This window comes from Scleropages formosus, chromosome 25 (genome assembly GCF_900964775.1).
Source record: "Scleropages formosus chromosome 25, fSclFor1.1, whole genome shotgun sequence".
NCBI classification, from domain to species: Eukaryota; Metazoa; Chordata; class Actinopteri; order Osteoglossiformes; family Osteoglossidae; genus Scleropages; species Scleropages formosus.
In genome coordinates, this window is record NC_041830.1 from 10280996 (window position 1) to 10302149 (window position 21154).

Sequence of the window (21154 nt, forward strand, 5' to 3'; positions counted from 1 at the left end):
GGCGGTTGTCTCTGATGAGATTCCGCAAAAGTGTGGGAGCTGAAGAGGGTCTTTTAAAGGGTGAACGGTTAATCAGGTGCTAGAGCAGAGTCAGGCGTTGTCGTTTGAGTCGTGGGCGTGGATGTGACAGTATCAAGTTTTTGCACCGGTGAAACATTCACACCTTTTTTCCCTCGACATAATAAAGAAAAAAGACAAAGTAAAACCATTAACTTTTTGTTCTGCCCTTTTACGACCTTTTTAAATCCATTTGTATTTTGTTATTCAGTATCGAATGAAATCATTAAATTATTATCCATTGAGGGAACTGCTGGAAAAGCTTTGAAGTTCCTTTCTAAACAACCATCTTGTACACAACATAAACGGTAAATAGAACAGTCAATTTTAAAAGTTAAAAAGTAAAAAAAAAATGTATAAAACAATATTCTTTATTTATTTGACACTTTCCTCCAAGCCGACTTAACAATGTGAGGTTTGTACATTAAGCTACTTAGAATGATGTTGCACATTTATAGAGCAGAGTAAATTTTACTCTTTCTATTCAGTTCAGCTACATTTGTTAAGAGTGCTGCAGTAGAAGAAGGGATGTGAACCTAATACCTCCGGACAGCAAGGAGACAGACCTACCCTCTACATTCCCAGCTGCCCCAAATTCATAAACTTCAATAAGCAATTGAGTCAAAACTTTGTTCTGTCCGCAGACATATGAAATTTTTATAAGAGTCGAAGGCTTCCTGACATTCAGAACTCAGCAGTCTCAGATCAACAGCTCCGACTCTCTCTCAAAGGGTCGTCTTGTTTTTTCCCCTAGCACCTCCCGCCTCCATCACCTGCTAAGAGAAGGATTGTCCTGCGCCGGATTGCCGGCTCACGGAGCGCTATATCCCTCCGTTTGAGGAGCGATGGCGTACAGCGGCCGTAACTCTCGAGAGCGTGACACACTCCTGCTAATTTATAAAGGCAGAGCTGCTGTTTCTCCTGGCCGTAAAGCAGTCATGCTCAGATGCGCTTCTGTATGAAGTGTTTGCAGGCTGTGCCTGTACAGAGTGCAAGGATATATCCATAAACACAGCACACGCGGTCATTCTCCTAATTATTATATTCACAGGGGCGAAACGGAACAAAAATCCAAAAACCATGTGGAATAAAATATAATTTACAGTATAATTGGTTCTTATTTATCCTGAAGCCTGACCGCTGCTTTCACAAGGTTATAGACAAAGCACATGACAAACCAACACGTATAAGAATTTTTTAAGGAGACGTTGTAAAGTGAGACGTTCAGCTACAATAAAAGATACAAAAACAAACAGTTAGTTTACATTTATTTATTTAGCGGAGACTTTTCTCCAAAGCGACTTCCAGTGAACTCTATGTAGTGTTACTTAGTGTTACTATCAGCCCACACACGTTATTCACCATGGTGACTTACACTGCTAGATACACTACTTACACTGGGTCACTCATCCATACATCAGTGGAACACACACACACTCCCTCTGTTACTCACACACTATGAGGGACCTGAATAGCATGTCTTTGGAGTGTGGGAGGAAACCAGAGCACCCAGAGAAAACCCACACAGACTGAGCGGGGATCGAACCCATATCCTCTTGCACTACCCAGGCACTGTGAGACAGCAGAGTAGTGGTAGTTAATAAATACTTCAGTAAATATAGTTTAAATAGGGTCATGTGTTCTGGTTAAATTTGTCACCTTGCAGTCTTAAGGTTCCAGGTTCAAATCCCCACTCCTGCTGCAGCACCATTGAACGAGGTATTTACCCTAATTGATACAGCAAGAATACCCAGCTATATAAATAATTACGTTGTTGTATAATTGTTTATCGAGCACGATGCCACCTTGAACAAAGGAGAGCGTAATAACAACAATAATAATGAGCTCACTACTGGAGAACAGATTTAAAATATAGAATATAATTGTAATATTGTGAAAAGACTTTTACAAATTAAATGTGTTTAAATGCTACTTGGGGCAAAGGGAGGACATTGATGATTCTTCCTCTGTGTTATTTCAGTTCTTTTTTTCTTTTTTTCTTCCCCAGTATCATGAATATGTATTTATTATGTCCCATTTTTAAGATTTTGTTCTCTTTATACTGGCATGCCATCAAACAAATGTCTATTGACTGACTTCCATTCCCAGAGCCATCTTCATGTTTATTTTAAAGTCTGCAATCAATGAACAGCAGCAGAATCGACTAATCAAAGAGATGAAAATAAAATTAGCAAAGAAAGAACATTTTTTTTCCCCCTTCCTGTTAAAGTGTTTACAGCAGGGAAGCAGAACTGTTTTCTATGTTAGTCATGTTTGAGGTTCATGAATATTATGTGCGGAGCCTATGGACTCTTGTTCGCTCAGAATAAAGGTAATAAATCTTATTTATGCAGCCCTTTGCCACGGGTTTCTCTGGATGGTCCACAGAGAGCGCGTGTCCTGGTCCAGCTCTCTGCAATGAGGCCGGGGGCTAGAAACCGAGTTAATTAACCGAGGAGAAGTTGCAAAGTGACTGACTTTGTGCAACTTTAAAAAATACAAAGCAGAAACCAGGCATTAATTCTGCACCCCTCCCTCCTCCCGCCCACATCCCGGCCCCCCAACAAGGAAACGAGACCAATTGAGGGTGGACGGCCCATTGTTCACACCCGCTGAATGTCAATTAGTGTGGGTAGGAGAGTTAAGGACCACGCTGCCACACTACACTGTATATTGCATCTCCAGGGATTACAAACTCAGCACCGTGGTTTCATGTGTCTCTGCCCCCCAACACACACCTGGTTTCAGATATAAGCCAAAGAGATCCCTCCACTCATTTTGCCTGGACTTTGATCCCCGCTCCGCGCTGTGCTTTGCCTCCAGGCGCTGAGCAGGTTGCCTAATGCGCGAGGACGTGCACCTGAAGGTTGTGGGCTTCGGTCCCTCCAGTGACCCGGAGTGAAGTCCCGAATCTGAAATTTCTCCAGCAAAAACCCCAGCTGTTCAGATGGGTGAAACTGCATGTTGCTTCACATGAAAGCAATGCAAATGTGATTTAGAAGCAACTTAGGATGCTTATATAATCATCGTCTCATTTTGGCAGCTATAACTTAAATGAATGGTATAAAATGTATTTTAAATAAATCAGGACCCTGAGTAATGCATGCCGCTGAAATGGCGTGTGTGTGTGTGTGTGTGTGTGTGTGTGTGTGTGTGTGTGTGTGATTGTAGGGTCAGCTTTTTTGGGGCCAAAGCAAGATCCATTTCAGAGCATGATAATAACCAGCTATAAATATTACTCAAGTGAAAAATAACTGCAGTCTGTGGCTGTAACGTGCAGTGATGACAGGTAGGTGAGATCATCAAGGCCCAACGGAGGAGATTGTTTCGCTCAACTCACATAGTCCTTTAACTTGATTCGTCTAGACTTCCTGGAGGCAAAACCATTGATTGGATTGTTATATACTAACTGCCGTCCGTGTGCACTTTGCCATTTGCAGCACAACGCTAAGAGGAAGAATAAAAGCACACTCAGTTTAATTTATCAGAATCAGAACTGATATCCTCAGAAAGTTAGCTTTAGTTTCTCTTATTTTAATCAACAACAAAGCTTTTTTTTCTGATATGATTGTTATTTCTATTAATTTGGAATATGGGTGATTACCCCTCCTCGCCTCAACTGTCTACATCAGCTTCTTGTAGCTGCCCTTATCAAGTTCAAGACTCTGCCTACAAGATGGTTAAAAAAAATCACAACCTCAACACCTACAGGAGCGCAATCTTTGGCTGCGTGGTGATCCCACCGACAAGGCTCTCAGACGTGAAAGTCTGCCATTCTTGGCCCCGACGTGCGGAACAAATTCCCTCTGTCCCTCAGAGCTGCTGAATCCCTCCCAGCATTCAAGAAAGCTCTCAAACCCATCTCTTTCAGATCCATTTCCCTCCAACACCATCTGTTACATCTATCAATGTATTTGCTATTTGAATGTCATTTCTATAGGCAGCTACTTGAGGGATGTGAACTAGCAATATGGTAATTCCGTGTCTGTGTTTAAAGGGCTTTGTCGGTTGTGAAATGCACTTTTGTTTACTCTGCTAGTTTATTCTTTCTAAAATCCATTTTTTAACATGCAGAATTACTGTCCTCTGACTTCAAAACACAAAGCAAAGACACTGATGAAAATCCAGAAGGGTTTTTAACCGATTCAACAGACCGACCACGTGCACCACATCACACTTCGATAAGGAGTATCTGTGCAAGAGGGGAATACTTTAAATACAAGTTTTCTGTTATAAGCACGGGAATAAGGAGTTTTCTGAAAAGCAACCAAGAAAAGATGCATTTTGTAAAGACCCATCACGGTGTGCACAGCAAGACTCTGCACACATGAAAATACGGGTTGAAATAATAGTAATAAAAGCAATAAAGACAAGCTTGCAGTAATAAAAAATACATCTTCCAACATTTCTGCCACGAAATAAAGTAACTAGTTAGTAGTGAAGCAAAACTTTGAATTGCCTTTCTTGACTCTTGGGATTTTACAGGCCTGTCACATTATCATGGAAATAGTGATGGCTGCATGCGAAAACAATCTGAACAAAAATTTTTACCATGAAGACAATCAGCCTTCAACCTGGCGTTTCCCTGAAAGTCGCCGAGGACGAAGCTGACAGTCAAAGAAAGGAACAAACAACAATAGCGATGGTTCTAGGGATAATGCAGCAGAGTCTGTGTGTGTTTTCAAGGTGCTCTCAGTATATGCTACCCCCCGAAGTTGGTGCAACGTCCCATTATTTCAGCGTTTTATTCGGGAAGGGAAGAAATCACATCTTCATGTAGTTTTCAAGGCACAGTGGGCAATGCTGATGCCTTATGGTTCCTGAGCTGTAGGGTTTGATTTGGGTTTCAATCTAATAAAGTGTGCGCGGCGTTTTCATGCTCTCGCTGCGTTTGTGTGTTTCCTCCCGCAGTCGAAATCGAAAGTGGTGTTTCAGGTGGATCGGCGGCTCTAAATTCCCCATAGTGCACATGCGTGTGTGTGTGTGTGTGTGTGTGTGTGTGTGCGTGTGTGTGCGTGTGTGTGTGTGTGTGTGATAGCCCTGCAATGGTTTCATTTCCTGTCCAGAGTGTACCCTACCTCAGTCCGTACCCAGGCTGCCAAGACTGAACAAGATCTTTAGAAAATGAATGAATGGATCCTGATATAGGGGGGCGTGGTGGTGCGGTGGCGCAGTGGCGCAGTGGGTTGGACCGCAGTCCTGCTCTCTGGTGGGTCTGGGGCTCAAGTCCCCCTTGGGGTCCCTTGCGACGGACTGGCGTCCCGTCCTGGGTGCGTCCCCTCCCCCTCCGGCCTTATGCCCTGTGTTACCGGGTTGGCTCTGGTTCCCCCGTGACCCCGTATGGGACAAGCGGTTCTGAAACTGTGTGTGTGTTTGAATGGATCCTGCCACCAAGACCAGGTATAACAAAGCATGGGGTCCAAATTAAATTATGCTAAGATGGACTGAAAAGGGAGGGGGTGCGGTGGCGCAGTGGGTTGGGCCACAGTCCTGCTGTCCGGTGGGTCTGGGGTTCGAGTCCCGCTTGGGGTACCTTGCGACGGACTGGCGTCCCGTCCTGGGTGTGTCCCCTCCCCCTCCGGTCTTACGCCCTGTGTTGCCCGGTAGGCTCTGGTTCCCCGTGACCCCGTATGGGACAAGCGATTCTGAAAATGTGTGTGTGTGTGTGGACTGAAAAGAGTTGCGTTTATAGCAAAACGGTGGCATTAAAAATACCAAAGTTACGGTAAAACACTTTGAATAATTTTTGCAATAAGAAAAAGGTTTACATTTATTGGTTTAGCTTACACTTTCCTCCAAAGTGACTTATAACGTTAAGCTACATGCCAGTATTTACCATAATTATTTATGACTATCTATGTACCTTATGGTAGCACAGGTTTTCTCATTAGTGTGGAAAATATATGAATTACTTCACTGTGAAAGATACGTATCTGGAACCCTTGACTTTATTCAGCTATTTTTGGAAAGCGAACGCTCTATATTGAGAGGTTTTACCGTTTTACTGTCACTTTAGAACGATCCATCCATGCTGTCGTCCACAGCATTTCCTTCAAAAACACCTTTTATGATCAACAAGGAAATAATCAAAACAATAATTTTAAAGGAAAATATAAAGGAAAACGTTCCAGTTTGTCTAATTTGTGCTGATAAAGTGTTTTATAGCTAGGCCTGGTCACAAATAAGGAGTGACGTATCTGCGAAACAACATATGGCTCGGTGCCATATAGCAGGGACCATCTGTCACAAAAATAATAATAATAATAGGAAAATAATACAGAGCTAATTATGAATTTTATTACGAGGCGATTTTTCTACCTTTAAACGCGAAATTAAGCGCCTAATTAAATTAATTACATCTGCCTAAGCAGAAGCACTGCTCCGAGGACGAGCGCAAATGCAGCACGATGCTGTTTCGGCACAGGAAGCGCACCGCAACGTGCCGCTTGTTTCTCGCCAGACTCCATTTGTACTTGTTACGGAAGCAGATTACCGACGTGGTGTTCGCTTGCGTTTCACCCTTGGTCTCCCGGAGGACCGGCGGTGCAGGCGAACACATCTCACTGCCGAGATTGGTTTTCGGCCTCGGGAGCGGAGGTGCCTGGCATTTTTGCAGCCGCTAATTTGACACCGAGTTTTCCCTCCGAAACCGTCTGACATTTAATGTCTTGTACCCGTGCCCATCTACACTGACGGGATGCTTTTGACTGGATAATGCTCTTTAAATGCTAAGTTTACAATGTAATGGATGGTGTTTGCAATGCAGTTCAGTCAGTATAAACAAATGTTTTTTTTTTTTTTTTGAATGTTAAAAGAAAATGTCAAAAGAAAGACAAAAAGAAAATGTCAAATGCAAAGACAAATCATTTTACAGAGGAAATGTCAGACGTCATGTTATTTATTTACATCACCGCTTTGCGGACGGGTTTGGGAACGCGGAAGAAAACGGGCGCTTTGCAGACAAACTGCGTTACTCATTTGTGCAGCAGTTCAAGAGCAGCTGTTAAAGGACCTGGGATGTAATTTATGAAATTTACTCAGATTTCATATTAAATGGGAATGTTATCATCACAGGGGGTTTGGTAACGCAGGAGTCTTGGCTGGGTCCTGCTCTCTGGCGGGCCTAGGGTTCGAGTCCTGCTTGGGGTTCCTTGCGATGACCTGGCGTCCTGTATGAATTCATCTAATACCAGCTGAAGTATCTGAGTGGAATGATGACATAAATACTACTACTACTAACAATAATAATATACACACACTTTCAGAACCGCTTGTCCCATACGGGGTCGCGGGGAACCAGAGCCTAACCCGGCAACACAGGGCGTAAGGCCGGAGGGGGAGGGGACACACCCAGGACGGGACGCCAAGCGGGACTCAAACCCCAGACCCACCGGAGAGCAGGACCACAGTCCAACCCACTGCGCCACCCTCACAATAATAATAATAATATCAAAAACTATTTTCATAACCGTTTTGTCCTAAACAGGGTCTCAGTGATCCAGAGCCTATCCTAAAAGCGCTGGGCACAAGACCGAGAGAGGTACACCCTAGATGAGATACCAGTACATCAGAAAGTACTCACTCACACACACACTCAGGGCAATTTTTTAGAGACACTAATAAACCTTAACTGCATGTCTTTCGGAGGAAACTAATAGGGGGAGGGGTGGCATGCAAACGCCCCACCAAATGAGCAGGGATCGAACCCATTTTCTCCTGTGAGCTTGCAGCTCTACTCACTGCCACCCCGTAATAATAATAATAATAATAATAATAATGGAATGTGCCTTGCTATATCTTTGCGGGGCACAGGCACTTGAGCAAACTCACAAAAAGAGTTTCGGAAAGATCTGCCCCACATACAGGCACGTGAAAATGTTTGAGGGTACGTTTCATCGGAAGCGAACGCCACCGGAAAGCATATTAGCCCGCCGCTTCAGCGGAACGCCCGTCCGACGCAAGTCGGCTTTCTCGAAACACAGCCCGTCTGATATCGCTCAGGCAGCGCAAACAAGGAAATTGTAAACAAGCATACAAAGCAATCTGAGCTTTATCTGGCTAAACACATATTTGAAATGCATAACATACAATGGCATATTTGCGCGACAGGCTGAGATATTGCTTTCGCTCCTTTAATAGCGGCAACGTGTTCATTTTGCATGTGTTATTTTTTTTCCCAACCTCTTCTTGCTGAAGTGGGCTACAGATAAGAGAATCCGGAGCGTTCGGGCCCTGTTTGTTTCGTTGCGTCGGAGCGAGGGCCGAGACACGGATTGGCGAAGTGAGAACGTATCGGGCGGCAAGACAGATAAGCAATCTGACAGGTGCCGCTTTCGATGTTCGCCGGCCTCGGGACTCATCCCCCCGCCTTGTTAGGACTTTCCCGGATGCGCATTGTTAGAATCGTGCCCAATAAATAAAACATCACTGGAAATGAGATTAAAACGTACCGAGAGGCCGACGGGCGGCTCTCGGAAACAGGACGGTGGGAGAAGCGAAAAGCTGAGGCCTGCGGCGAAGGCGTAGATAGCGGAGATATTGATGGGTGCAGAGGGCAAACGAGAAGGTCTCTGAATGCAGAACGGGGCTTCGCCGCTCTTTGCTGTTTTTTTTTTTTCCTCCATGTGGCTCAATTTAAGCAGCTTCTGTTTGCAGACGTATCAGTTACCCTTAGCCACAGCTCATCCCATAGGACCTGCCTGGATCTTTAAATGGGTCAACCAGTCTTATCCTCTGTTGGTCGCACCTTGATTAATGGCGGGAGCTCCAGGAGCTGCCCTCGCCACGAAAGTTCCCGCAATGGAGGCTTGTGTTTGTTGGGGGGGGGGGGGGGGGATAAATTTGTGGTGTCTGGGAGAGGGAGGGCAGCATCCATCCTTCTTCCGTTCTCTGTCTCGTTTCTCGATTTCTCATAACCATTGACGTGGCACTGACACACCGCAGAGAGCAACGTTACCCCGCTGTCCTTCCTCTGGGGAGGCGCGTAAACAGAACCGACTCAGTGGGTATGCAAATTAATCCTCCTGCCGCATCTCGAACGGAGCGCGAGATATATATACATAGAGAATGGGTTTCATCCCCGAGAGGGCAATACCGCAAGGAGTACAACAAACCGAAAACATTACCGACAAACACCAGTTACATCAGAAAAAAGCTTATGCATATTAGTGAATATTAGTATTTACTGTAATCTTTCATCAGAAGTTCTGCTCTTGGAGCAGTGGCAGGAGTTCAAGCCTTTTGAACAGAAGGTTGCAGTATCAAAACCCAACTTGGTCTTTGGTTGTAGCTACTACATCAACTACTCTGGGAACCTTCTGGAAACAGTAGATATACAGCAGGTATCTATAAGAAGCGTACATACGTCAGTGACTCGTTCTACAGCGGACTCATGCTCATTAGCATATTTCCCTACTCTTTTGTCTTTAGTCCCTAACATGTCTGTCAGGAAATTTGAATACGCTGTTTGCATAATAATATGGGGGCTCAGCTCGATGCGGCACAAGCCTTTCGCTGGTGAAGAGCCCGATGAGTGTTCGCCGAAATTGATTCTATTGTCCGTTGGGGAGATGCAGCAGACAACAATCCCCGGTTCGAGTCCTGTCCTCCCTGGACCGCGGTCCTCAGTATCTGAGATCAAAATGATGGTTCACGAGAGCATCGTCCACAGCTGCTCTCTGGACCTCGATGCCGACAGGTGGTATGTACTCATCCGAGGTGGACGGGGTATCTCTAGGTCGGGGCGCAAATGAAAACAAATACAAAACAAAATGTGCATCTTCACGCCCCGCATCTGGATTCGTTTGTCGATTTGAAGGTGCTCTTTTGCCTCGTCTCCGGTTTTGAAGCTCGTCCCGGTGCTCCAGAGATTCAAGGACTCTGCGAGGCATCGACAGCAGCAGAGCGTCCTCCTTTAGCGGCGGACATGTGCGGCGCGCAGCTTTGTCCTTAGCGTCCGGGCGAGCTCAACGACAGCCTGAGCGAACGGCTTCTTCTGCACACGAGATGTCTACCACGACGTGTGACATTTACAGTACTCTGGAGCCTCCTGTGTCTGCTTTGGTCCGGTACAGTTCAGCGCACCCCATGTCCGGCATTAGGTTCTAATGTGGTATTTCAATTCTGAGCCCTGTTTGAGGTAAGGAACCCGGCTGGCTGTCACCACTTACTCACACATCCCCTCCTTCCGGGTAACTATTCTGCATCCCCAGGATGAGCTGCCACCCAGAGCTGGACAAACTGTAGCGCTGACTGCAATCCACATTAGGTACGGCTGCAGGCCCCGATTCCATTAAGTCATTCACCGATTACCGAGAGGGCGTCCAGGCCACTGCACGGTGCAGGGCTGAGCTAATTCTTCTTTAAACAATTCGCCTGGGACGGTGGGGGTGACCCGAGATGACATTGGTGACAACGTATCCCTCGCGGTTTTGTCACGACCCACGCGGCGAGTTTCGGGTTTTTGTGCTCCGGTCAAATTTGACTGATTTACAATTTTTCTCTCTCATTAGTATGATTTTTTCATCTGATCGCCATTAGGTCGCTTCACGACATCCTCCTCACTTGGCATCCGAACGCATAAGATTAATGATCGCTAGTTTAATTGAATTTTAGGTTTTTATTCAAATTTAGTGCGTTTGTTCAGATCTAGCCGACTATAGGAAATGAACGGGCGAGACTATAATAAAGATGAAAGAGTATCAGATGCCAGATTCAGAAATTCACACACACATACACGCACCTTCAGAGCTACAGGTAAAAGTCGGACCCCACTTCCTTCTCTATCTTGGACCGGTATTATTTGGACTACGGTAAACCCAGAGGTGTGTGGTTTGAGTCCTTCTCTGAGTGTGTACAGTTTGCATGCTTCTTCCTGGGTTTGCACCCCCACATGTGGGTGGAAGAAAGCAACAGCAACCCACTTTCATTCCTCCTTTTCTGCGAAAGTCATGTAAGTGCTTGCTCTGCGACAAGACTAATGCAATGGCAAGGGTTTATATTACTAATCAAAGTTAAGCAAAGGCAGCTTTTAACCATTTCAGATTTTATATTGGTGCCTTTAACGTTTTACTCAACACTGGATGGTAAAATTTCAGGTGAATGGGGTCTATAGACAATAAATCCCCAAAAGTAGTGTAGAACTTGTGATATTGACAAGGAATGAAGCTGGTTAAAAGGTATAAAACATCATTGTAGTTGATCATATATATTTTACAATTAAGGGACAGCACGGTGGAACAGCAAGGAGCGCAGCTGTCTCCTGCACCTTGGTGGTACAAAAGGGTTAGGGTTCGATGCCGGCTCAGTCTGTGTGGAGTTTGGGTGTTTTCCTTGTGTCTGCGTGGGATTCCTCTGGGTGCTCTGGTTTCCTCCCACAGTCCAAAGACATGCTGTTCAGGTTCACAACCATAGTGTGTGAGTGACAGATAGAGTGTGTTCCACTGATGTATGGATGAGTGACCCAGTGTAAGTAATGTATCTAGCAGAGTAAGTCACCATGGTGAATAAGGTATGTGGGCTGATAACACGTAGAGTTCATTGGAAGCTGTTTTGGAGAAAAGTGCCTGCTAAATAAATGTGATATAACTACTTTATGAACAGTTATGATGGGCTGCCCAGTTTTGCAGAGGAACAAAAACAGAAAGGTGCCTCGAACCCCGTGCCAGGGTAAAACAACGAGTTTGTCAGAACCCTTAAGTTGTTTACTTTCCTTCTCTTTCTGTGAACTCTGCACCCCGATTTACTGACCCGATCGGCCCAACCCCGTTCCCTCCTAAGAAAACTTACATAACTGTTGACGAAACTTTCCCCATGTTTCAAAGCCACTGCGCAAAGTGAAGTCATCTCACAGCACGAAAACATCCCACAATATGAAAAATTAACCTGTGTTAGTTATATTCCGCCGTGGCCCACTGTAGGGAGGAGGCAGGGCCCGTGATGTCACTCACTGATAAATGTTGAGGCAAGCGGCTGTTCCCAGTGGTGCGTGGGATCATTACTCACGGGCGACGGCCGTCCTCCTGTTGTATTGTATCTGTTTTCCCTCTGAGTTGACTCTTCCGACAGGAGATCTGGTCATCAGAAGACATTTATCAAAGTCCGTCGTGTGCGACTAAAATAGTGTTTAAGCAATGGCTGCCCGTTTCCCCCCAGAGAGCTCGCTTTGCATTTTATTATTATTTTTTTTTTGGGTTTTGTTTTCACTTTGCTTTGCTCGTATTTCACCGGCTCTCCAAATAAATGACAATGGTCATTAACTTTAAGACGGACGTTTTGCTTCCTTTTTCTGTTGATTGTTTGGGTTATTAGTTTGTGACGGTGAGAGATCTGAGTTGTGGAACCAATGTGAGTATAATGACGACGACGATGATGATGATGGAGATTACGATGATGGGTTTAAGCTTTGGACTCGATGAGGAGTCCATGAAGACCGAGCGCTGACTTCCCAAGTTTGTTCTTTCTTTCTTTAAATCAAGTACTGAAGCGTGTGAAAGTTGCAACATACTGATTCTGAGAAGTAAATGTTCTGCAGGGAACAAATAACTGCCATCTTTCTCGACCTTCGTTCAGACTTGACTTAGAAAACTCTTTGCTAAGAAATCTCTAAAAAAATGACAACCAAGCATTCACGTTGTCACACCCACGCCATCAGCCCAAGCGACAGCACCTGTACCGAATCAAAGCAGCAGGGTATAAAAACACCGTGTCGACTCCCCGGGTTGCGGAACCTTTTCGGAACCGCTGCTTTGGCTAAGCATCCACAGAGCGTACGGATACCTTCCCCGTCCTTCTCGATCCCCTTCGTTCCTGATCCCCTGGCTCCACGTCTTTGGTTCCTGACCTCGGCTTTGTGAAATCGACCTTGGCTTCTGTTTTGTCCCCGGAACAACGTTCGCTCCTCGACTGACCCTCGCCTGCCCCACAACTACAATTCTGGTTTGCCCTTTTGGTGTTCATAATAAAAGTTCCCACGACTGGGTCCAACTATCCCTCTGTCTCCCGGTCACGTCCCTGACACATATGATTTTATTGTATAGGAGGGTAATTTTTACTGCAGCAATAAAGGGTAACGACATTGATCAAGTGTACTGTATTTGGTATGTCACTGTGCATTACTTTGAGGTCCGTTGTCTCCCTCATCCTATTGAAACATGGTTGGTTGCTGGGTGGGATCTGACTAGAGCTATCCGTGGGAACGTGGAGGTGAGGTTTGTCCATTTGGCCATTAGTTCAACTATTAGTTTAACCATTTTGTTGTCCCGTGGTCATGAGATGCTCTCAAAGAATAAGACCAACTCATGTTAAGCATGGAAACATTTAATGATCCAAAGAAAATGTATAATTCATTCTTTACAGAGTTTAGATGTTATGTGTAACCTGTGGACTTTTGTTACTGTAGCTGTGAGATGCTTAGTAGCTGCATGTCAGAAGTACATATTTTTTTCTTATTATTTCATACTCATTCAGTTAATTCCGAACCTAAAGTGCTAGTTCCGAGGAGTTTGGCTTTGATGTTCACTTCATGTATTGGGTCCGATGTTCTTTTTTTCAGCATCTTTGTCTACATCGGCAGGTTGGCAGGAAGCCGAAGACCTTTAACCTGGGTGCGTATCCGCACGTCATGTGAGAAGTTTGGGGAACTGAGGGTATGCCGGAGGCCTCACGTCCACTGTGATGACCGCTGATGTCACCCTCCCTGACTCCTTAACCCTCCCCTCACAGCCTGATATGAAATCCTTCCATAACAGCGAGAATTCTGTTCAGGGTCCCGCTGAGTGTGTCAAGGCGTCATGATGAGTGTGAAAATGGGACTAATTAAAGAAAACCACAAAAGGCACACGTGCACACACTGTCGCCACGGGGTAACTGACCCCCCGACAACCCTCCCCTTTACACCCCAGAATTAATATCCGGTCCTTTGGCTCTGTGTTTCTGCATGGTAAGCAATTTGAAGACATCATCTATCCTCTCAAGGAGTGTGTGTGTGTGTGTGTGTGTTGCACCATGGCCAAATCTCTTCAGTAATCAAATAGCATAATAATGGCATTAAAACTGACTACCAGATTACCAGCAAGCATCTGTAAAAGCATTCTTATTGGATTATTCAAACTAAATAAACGTCTCTCTGCGTTGGCCGGATGCAATTGCACAGAAATCCCATCTTCCCCAACCCCATCGTTTCCCGCTTAATTTAAACAAGCAAGACCTTTAACTTGCATCACTTATCACCAGCAGGCAAAAGTACAACAGGAGGGAGCATCATCAGAATTCTGTGACTTCACACCGAATATGGAATAATTATGAAGAAGAACGCACGGTTAATGTGTTCCCGCACCTCTGGAACACACAGTCCGCGGTCAGTAACGATACTGCAGATGCACTGTCTTCTCAACACACTTTTAACTCTGTGTAACCCCAATCAAATTTGCTGTCATGTTTGTGATGAGGCTGTCAGGTGATCGTGGAGAGAGATGAATTAGAGCAACTCAAGGAGGAAAGTCTCAACAGCTTAGCTGGTTGAAAGAGTTTGCAAGCGGAGGCTGGTCCCTGCAGATCACAGAGCAGATATAGAGCACAGCGCTATTATAATAACTGACATATTGCTGCAGGAGTTGAGTTATGTCTTGACTGAATAATAGCGAGTTCATAAAATCAAGGTCATCATCTATTGTTTCGATTAATAGTAAACTCTTTCACGTTGTGGTTGCTAAGTGACATAGAGCAGCATTCATCGTGTTGAACACACAAACATTCGTTTATTTAGCTGAAGCTTCTCTCCAAAGCAACTTACAGTGATAGGTTACTTACAGTTATTCTCCCGTTAATGCAGCTGGCTGATTTTTCCTGGAGCAATTTAGGGTAAGTACTGTGCTCAAGGGCACTACAGCTGGAGGTGGCATTCAAACCTCTGACCTTTGGGTCCAAAGGCAGCAGTGTGAACCACTACATTTCCAGCTCTTCCAGAAAGTTTTGTGTTCCACTGATGTTCTTAGTGTTAAAAGGTGTGTGTCACTGAGTCCATCCATGTGGTAGCTGCTCCAACTTTTCCAATTATTCCTGTATTATCAAGAGAATCCACTCTTCTCACGATGTGTCCAAAGTATGATAACCTCAACCTCATCATTTGCGCTGCAATTTCATGTCCAGACTTGATTTTATCCAATGCTCATTTAACTGAGACTTTTCTCTGAAGTCTCTTACACTGCAAAAGTACTTACAATTATTTACCCATTTGTACAGCTGGGGATATATATGTATATATATATATATTAACTAGAGCAATTGAAGGTAAGTACATTGCTCAAGGGTATTACATCTGGAGATGGGAATCAAATCTCTGATTTTGGGCAGCTGAAAATATTGATAGTTACAGAAATCGGGAAAATAAGCAAAACAGAGGATATCGCTAGAAGTCTAAAGTTTTTCTTAAAAAAAAAATCAATTAAGTAAAGTTTGATGTAGTAAATAAAGTCTTTATTAGAGTACTCATTGAGGATCATTGTGGTGTGGGTTTGATCCCTACTCAGCCTGTGCGGAGTTTGCATGTTGTCTGTGTGAATTTCCTCTGGGTGCTCTGGTTTCTGCCCACAGCCCAAAGACATGCTGTTCAGGTTCACCCAGAGTGTGTGAGTGACAGAGAGAGTGTGTTCCACTGATGTTTGGATGAGTGACCCAGTGTAAGTAGTGTATCTAGCAGTGTAAGTCACCATGGTGAATAACGTGTGTGGGCTGATAACACTACATAGAGTTCGTTGGAAGTCGCTTTGGACAAAAGCGTCTGCTAAATATATAAATTAAATGTAAATGAAGGGCCGTGTAAAATATAGCAACGGTGTATCTGACACTCTCGAACTGTTGCTTTAGTTCTTTGAATCTCATCTTCCTGAGCACTTCTGTACTACTTCTGTGCAGCGAACCAGATCTCGCAGTGGAACGCCATTAATGCGCATTGTCTTTTAGATCACGCTAAGGACAGGATTACTGTCACTTTTGCACTTGCGAGTTTTGACAAAGCACAGTCCTCCTTCTCGATAAACTGCGCTGCAGAGGCAATTATTTCCTTACAGGAGAGACAGGAAGGGGAAAATACCAGTGAAAATAGCGGGCGATGAAAGGGCAAATCTGGCAAGCTGGGAAATATTTGTTATATGTTGCACCCAGGCAGTCAGAAGCACAGATGAGGAGTGTGACGGTTTAAGAGTGGTCCTTGTCACAGGCCCTAACAGTCCCAGTTTGGTGTGACTGGTACATCCACAGTGCTTTTGCTCACATTTTATGTCCTCCTCCAGCTTAAGAAAACACCTGACAGTTTGATAACCGATCACCTGAAATGATGCTGGAGGCAAACACCTTTTTTGTTAATTTTTTTCCTGACGATTTTCACTTGTCAGACAAGTACCGTAAGCAAAATATGACAGATACATCAGCTTACTTCTTAATACAAGGATGAAAATGTATCACTGTGAAGGCAGAAGGTGGTGTAGTGGTTAAAGCTTTAGCCTTACAATCAAAGAACATTGTTTGGAGTCCCAGCTGGAGTAACTTTGTTTAAGGTACTTATCTTCAAGCAATACAGTAAAAGTGACCCAGCTGTATAAACGAGTAAATCACTGTAAGTAGCTTAGTGTATAACCCTCACAGTATAAGCTGCTTTGGCAAACACCATCCAATAAATGAATAAATAATAAAAGTACAACAGAAGCTGATATTATTTGGGTAACTATACAGAAATAAATTTTTTTTAAAAATTTAGGCTCAACCCTTAACCCAATTTTTAGGCCATTAGTTACACATGCCCTATATCTGCATGCCGCTATAGAAGAGTGTTTAATTAAAGACCTTCTTTGAAATGTGTTTGCAACATACCAGTGAGAATTGGATCAGAAAGAAGAAAGTTTTAAATGCTTCTCGTTTAAGTTGCAGTTTAATTTACAGTTGTACTTCAGCACAGTGTTTTGTGGTTCACCTAAACCTCTATCATTTGGAAAAGCAGATGCTGAAGTGGGTTGATCTGATTAGGGCAGGAATGGAGCCAAATGTAAGCATATTAAACAACATTTCCAGGGAAATAATAGTTACAAATTAATCTGTTAAAAGTTTGTACTGACGTGATATGCTGCAACTATTTACTTAACTCTATTAACTGTGGCAAAAGAAACAGAAGTTATGAGGAAGCTATGTCTACACATTTATATTTACATGTATTCCTTTATCAGATGCTGTTCTCTAAAGTGAAAACTCACAGAAAGCAAAAGTGCATCAACGACAGAATTATGAAACCACAGCGTGTCTTTTTTGTGTGATACTACAATGGAAAAAGTTCAGATCACTCAGGTAGCAACTAGTAAATACTTAACCAGTCATAGCAGATGGTGACGGAAACATTTATACAGCTGTCAGGAGATCAGGTGAGAAATTTACCTTAAGGAGATAGGTTTTGAGAGCCTTCTTCGATGCTGGTAAGGATTCAGCAGCTCTGAGGGACAGAGGAACTCTGTTCTACCACATTGGAGCCAAAAACTAAGAATCTACTGACTTTTGGTCTCAAACCCCTCTTGAGTAGGACCACCTATTTGCCTGAGGTGGAGGAGCCCAAGAATTTTGCTGGGGTGTAGGGATTAATCAGGTCTTGCAGCTATCAGAGTGCAGGTCCCTAGGGTTAGTGTTGCTAGTTTTTTTCAGTGAGAAAGAAAGAGGAGAAGGAACCCTAACAAACTGCTGAGTTCACTTGATCAGTAATGGAAGCGACTTGATCTTTTCCCTGTTGGTTTTCAGAGAACACGACAGTGCTGTTATGATAACACTTAATAAACTATGGACTGGACTGTCAGTCTAAATGGTATAAAAATATATCCCTCCAAAAAATGGCACTCATGAAGCACATGACCTTAGTAGACTAGATGAGTAGATTTTTAAAGCAAGGATTTGGACAGCTATTACCATTAAGAAGCTTCATGCATCCAGCATTAATTATCATCAAAATGCTGCATGGCACAAATCAATTCCTCCTTAAGCCATTCGGGCTAACTGGCGCTCCGGCAGTTGTCTCCTGGATTGATTCATTTGTGACCCTGAGTTTATGCTTTTCGTTTGTCTTCTGCACTCTCTTCTCCATTTGCAGTTGTCTGTCACATGTGTCTTCAGTGACCTGATCCTGACCCGTTTTGAATACGTGAGGCCCTAAATTCACCGACACTTTCTGATTGATCCACTGTGCGTGTCTAATTTCCAGAGAATGAAAATAGATGTGCCAGACATACCTGTTAACACAGTGCCATCTCAGTCTAATTATAGAGCATGAAGTCAAATTTTACTTTGTCACTGCATTTACCATGAACAGATTGTTGCTAAAACAATTCCTAGATGCTTCAAAAACAGCAAGTGTAAGTCTGTCGTTGAGTACATGAGTAAAATGTGTTCCCAGGCCGCCCTGAAGGAGTATTTTACAGATAACTGATATGTTTGCAATATACAGAAATCACATATATACAGCAGACAGACGGGTCATTTTTACATCAACATTTACTTGTTCAGCTGACATTTTTTCCAAAGGAACTTTGGAATGATAAGCTACTTAGACTGATTTACCCATTTAAAGAGCATGGTATTTTTTATTTAAGTCTGTTAGGGTAAATACTTTGACCAAGGGTACTACAGCAGGAGGTGATATTCAAGCCAGCAGCCTCCAAGTTTACAGGAACTCCTACATCGCATGCTGTTAATATAATGTTGTCCATACATTCACCTATTTTCAATAACTTCTTATCCTGATCAGGGTCACGGCAGTCCAGGGCCAATTCCGGGAATCAATGGGCACAAGGCTGAGGGGGTTACACCCTGGATGGGATGCCAGTCAATTACAGGGTAACCACACACACGCAAACAGCAGGTTAGCTGAACTGACAGTATTTGGACTGCGGGATGAAACCAGAACACTTAAAGGAAACCCATACAGACACGGGAAGAGCATGTAAACAACACACACGCTGAACCAGATTAAAACCAACACCCAAACTACCCAGGTGCTGGGAAACAGCTCATTGTGCCACCCATTAATATCATATCACACACACACACACACACACACACACACACACACACACACACACACACACACACACACACACACACACACACACACACATACACACACATATATTTTCAGAACCGCTTGTCCCATACGGGGTCACGGGGAACCGGAGCCGCAAATTAACATAATTGCAGACATACGAATTGTATAAATATATTGGATTTATCTGTGAGGTATATGTGAGTTACTACCAGAAATACAGTGGGAGATCTGATCAGGGACACAGTTACTGCAGGTAGGATGGTTGTGAACGTTGAACATAAAGTTGATATATTTTATACATAATTTATATTTATGTATAAAATATACTTCATATAGAAAAACAGTGAGTTCGAGTTTGTCCAAACAGGTAAAATGGATTCCCTTGATGCTCTGGAGGAAGATTTTCTAGGTAGTTGATATTTCTGCAGTATATAGAAATAAGCGATCATATTTGTAAGGCACATGAACGTTACTTGAGCAGGGCTGATGCAACTTGCAACATGTGGCCAGGGAAGCAGGATGTCGTTGGACTGCTGTTGGGTAATACAGCTTACAGTGTTAAAGTTATAATTATTTACCCATTTATACACCTAGGTAATTTCTACCGGAGCAATTTATGGTAAGTACATTGCTCAAGGATACTACATGGGGAGGTGGGGACTGAACCTGTAACCTTTGGATCCAAAAACAGCTCTGCTCCCAGCTCTCCCACACATGCACCTACATTAATTGGCTGCAATCACATAGTTATCTTACCTGTGTTGAGAGGATGCCCAAAGGGGTGGTAAGCCATCTGTATGGGTGTGTCATGTCAGAAGCAGAGCAATGTGTACATGAGACATAGAGCTTGTAGCAGGTAGCAGATGCTGCCCTGTATCAACCATGTTCCTTTCTTCCGCTCTCTGAGCCCCACTTGCCAAACCGTGTTTCGGCTCATCCAGGAAATGCTCAATGCCGCGAGAAAGGCATTCGTGCTCCTACTGATGTTACCTGAGCAGTGTGTGCACTTACCCCTGTTACACCAGCACACTGATGATCTACTTTCCTCCAGATGAAAGCTGCTGGTTGGAGGCAACGAATGCTGGGTAGCTGCCATGTTCATGGTCGTTCCCCATTTGTTGCTATGTTTGACATCCCTAAACTTATGAAATATTACTATTAATTCATTTAGCCGGGGCTTTTCTCCAAAGGAACTGATATCATTAGGTTTGTGCACTGAGCAGCTTACAACTTTTATACAGCAGGGTAAATTTTACTGCATCAAGTCACAGTCTACATCTATTCATTTAATTGGCACTTTTCTCCAATGCAGCTTAGAAAGTCACTCGACCTGCAATTATTTATCCATTTATACAGGTTGGTAATTTTTACTGTAGCAATTTAGGATAAGTACCTTGCTCAAGGGTACTTCAGCAGGAGGTGTAATTCAAGTCCATGACCTCTGAGCCCAAAAGTGTAAGTTACACCAACTGTATAACCAGGAAGTCTGCCAATGTTCAAGGAAATCACACAGTGAGTTGCAGTAGCATGCAAACACTAGCAACCACGAAGGGACTCGAACCCTCAATCTTCTGATCCGAAGTCAGACGCCTTATCCATTAGGCCACGTGGTCTAGTAGTGGTGCTTATTTATGGTACTAGAATAGGAGTGGAGATTTAGCTCTTGGACTATCAGCTTGCAAGCTAAAAGATCTAAACTCAATACCATCCACTGCTCTATGTCAAATTGTGTATGTGCAATTAGGTAGAGACATATGTAAATACTGATATTTGTAAATTATGTTGATGTTTGCCACTCACAACCAATATACTACCACATACAGACAATTCACATATTGGACTAAGTCACATGTGTATATTATATCTAGATCATCAATTTATGAGTAAAAGAACATGGAAAATATCTGAGATCTTTTTACTAGAAAAAGCAGAGCTTTCTTTTTTATTAGTATATGAAACAGAAAAGCTCAACTTCCATTTGACATACTTGAGAAAAAGAGGAACATAATCTATAAATCAAGATAA

General features: G+C 43.6%; 1 non-coding gene across 1 annotated transcript; it reads right to left on the minus strand.

Moving 5' to 3' along the window:
• Positions 1 to 20669: 20669 nt before the first annotated feature.
• On the minus strand, positions 20670 to 20742 carry trnar-ucg (transfer RNA arginine (anticodon UCG)). Its single transcript has one exon. It is a non-coding gene; the product is annotated as a tRNA-Arg (tRNA).
• Between the last annotated feature and the right edge of the window lie 412 nt (positions 20743 to 21154).